This window comes from Convolutriloba macropyga, chromosome 10 (genome assembly GCF_964194025.1).
Source record: "Convolutriloba macropyga chromosome 10, txConMacr16.3, whole genome shotgun sequence".
In the NCBI taxonomy this organism is placed as follows: Eukaryota; Metazoa; Xenacoelomorpha; order Acoela; family Convolutidae; genus Convolutriloba; species Convolutriloba macropyga.
In genome coordinates this window covers 35,798,540-35,801,983 of record NC_134477.1, presented here as the reverse complement: position 1 = coordinate 35,801,983, position 3,444 = coordinate 35,798,540, and positions in this window count along the sequence as shown.

The window sequence follows — 3,444 nt, the reverse complement described above, 5'->3', positions numbered from 1 at the left end:
CTACATTGTTTGAAAAAAATGTTTCCGTTTTGGTTTCACTCTTCTATAGATAATTTTAAAGGACCAGGGAACCAAAATCAGCTCCTCTTCAACCCATCTCCAACCGAACTTTAAACCACAAAGGTAGATTTGTTGCTACAGAGAAGAGAAGAAAAACTTGTTCTCATTTTTTATCAAAAATAACGAAAGTAGTTACGCAAACACAACGCGAAAATCACTGTTTTTTTATTGAATGACTAAAAGTTAGTTGAATTTTATAAAATAAAGCAATCTGTCAGTTTCTTAAAAAGAAAAAGAACGTTTAGAAATCGCAAGTTTTAAAAAGTTAATATTATTTTGACAATTTCTGGTAGTCTTGAACATAAGTTTGATATAAACTTAGTGTCGATGTATAAACAGCAATAGTAATTTATAGTTTTGCACATATTCTACATCCGGTAGCAACTCAAACATGAAGTTCGACACAGAAACCTGCTAAAGCATCATTTGGTTTTTGTAGTTGATACTAAAATAATTCTGATGCCATCTTTTCGGAGCTTGAATTTGGGGAAATGTGGGCTCAGTCGAGAATTCAGCCCTTTCAGCCAATTTTTTGTATGAAATACGCTGAATGCAATGAAATTGTGAACGATATGAGCTGAAATGCGTCAAATTGGTTTCAAAAATTGAGCTCAAAAATCTTGAATAATACATAATAACGCTGAAGTTTGCCAAAACTGTTGTGAGAGAAAAAATTAGCTGAATTTTCAAATCATCAATCACAATATTTTGACGTTTTTCTGCTCATTTCTTACACAATGTACTAATAAAAAAAAACAAATTACTTGTTTAGAATATCCGCAACCCAGCAGGCAATGGCAGAAGTGATTAGAGATTTTAATTTCTATTAAATTTCGCTGATTGATCAATGAATGTACAACCATCGTATTGTGTTCTCTTAAGTGGATGACTAATTCGGTTTCTTTGGGGTCATATTTCTCTGTTTTGTGATAAATTTTTTTGGAAATAAAATGGTTGAATCGAACATAGGAAGCGTTCAGTGTCAAAACGGACATTGTTTGAAAATTTTCAGTAGATGAGCCTAAAAAATTTTATCGTTTTTTTCGTCCTGAGCAAGCTAAGCTTGTTTTTTTTGGTTCTGAAACAAACAATTCAGTAAACTGTTTTGATTCTTAAAATGAAAATTTGCGCCAGCTTTTTCTCCAACTCGCTCAATGACAATGCTAATAGAATGGAAATTTGTTCCTCAGTTGCAAACCTGTCTTTTAACACCTCCGCTTAATCCAAGTGTTCATTGGGATTTGATATTTTAATACAAGTTGTGCAACTCTTTTAGTACTAGCACTGGCTGATTTTGACACAGAAATAGTGCAAATTTTGTTTCCCTTCGAGCTCGAAAGTAGATACTTTCACCTTCCTTCTCCTAACTCCGGCAGATCCTGGTTCTGTGAAAAAAAAACTCTTATCACTTCCGTATCGGCTTCTGGAAACAAACTCAGATGGAGGTTCCAGAGTTCTTACTCTACAATTTGACTTTGCCTATGTTTCAGACCACCTCCATACTTTCGGTCACCGGGTGGAAGTTTCCTTTACCTCAAACAAAGACAATTATGATTGCATACTGATTTTTAGTAAAATCTTACTTTGAAACCAAAGAAATTATTTGTGGTCTTTTTATTGTTAACAAGAAATCATGTTTGATTACCAGGATTCATATGTCCTTTTTCTTTTCATTTGCGTTTTTACTATTAATTGATATGTTATTTGATTTCCCGGCATCATTATGTGATCCGCCAAAAGACCCTGAAGTGCAATATTTATTGCGAAGTTGGGCATCAAATAGAAGAGTAATTCGATCTATGTGACTCAGTTTTCAATATTCCTTGAAGTCAGATTACACCTATAAATGCTCGGTTGTAAAAAAAATGCAAAAAAACTTTTAGCATATAACTTTGAAAACCGTTTTCTAAATAAGTAAACAGTCCAATGTTTATTCTTTATTGCAACTGTGATATATTAATTTTAAATGCCCTCAGACTTAATTCTACGAAAATTTGTGGAACCAGTTAGTGCTTTGTGTGTCACATATGACCTTGAACGATTTCCGAGAACTTTTTCGAAGTCGCCCGAAAATAAGCTTATGGAGTTTTTTGGACTTTCAAAAATGTTGTATGATCCCTGTACGACAACCGGGAGATCATACACGTCATATATGATCTTATATAATTACAAAGAATCATTTAGGAGTTTGTATGAAATCAAGGAAAGTTGTATAATGAGTGACGCAAGTATGCAATCAAGCCATCTGTTTTTTGTTTCGGCCACAAAAATAATGGTAAAAAAACAATTTCATATTAGTTGAGCACGATAACTTAAAGGCCCAAATAAAAAAATTTCTCGGCCTGTGACGAGACCAATTTTCACTCGAAAAAAAACTCAGCTAAATTTACCTGAAGAAAAAAACAACTGATTTTACCTGAACTGTTCAGGCAAACTCACCTCAGAAACCCTTATTGGTTCGGGAACTAATTGTTTGAGCTAGAAACAACACTAGGGCTGAAGAGTGGGAAAATTTTATATTAAACTTAAGCGTAACTTTGGAAAACGTAAAAACGGCTGGCTGGACATTGCCTAATAATTTTGTCGACGTTTCTCCTAGAACTTGTATTTTTGTTGTGTTTTAATTTAGTATTATTTGAAAAAAAAATTGTTGTTCGGCAGCTGATTGCAATAAAAAATATTTTCAGTTTTCAGGTTACCACACCTGACTTTGTTGAATATCAACACTTATGAACATACAGTTGGATGAGAATTCGCCCTTTCATAATTGCACACTCCAGACTTCTGATGGGAACCTCAGGTTAGAATTAACCGTACTAAAACACTTCTTTTCATAATAAGGCCAGTTTTTCCCATTTTTACCAGACCATCTTCCAGAATTTGTCCTTTCATCAGACCATTCCTCAGACCGTTGTCCAGACTCTATCTGGGCCTGCCTGCTCGCCTCCATTGTGAGTGGCGCACAATGGTTTGATAATGAGGCAGAGTCTAGAAACCTCAGCCTGGTAATGATCGCATATTTTACTTCGGCCACAGTTCGCTTTAAAATTTTTCGTATCATAATGGACTTCCGTCAAAAACAATTAAAGCAATGGTTGAATATCTGACCCTGAAATAAGCAGAATTAACCTGAATAATGGTTGGTTAATTTTCAGCAATAGATCTTCTTCCTTATACAGTGGACGAATAATCTATTCTAGAGCGGATTCAGTTGAGTGTATAGAGTATTGAAGTATATAGGACTGAGTTCATAAGTATACAACTTTTTTGTATTTCATGTTTGCCTCTCTCAGTCAAATGTACTCAGCAGAACTAAATTTATCTCCATATTATGTTTACCCTGAAATCTGAATATATAATTTCAGTTTAATCATATGTTACATT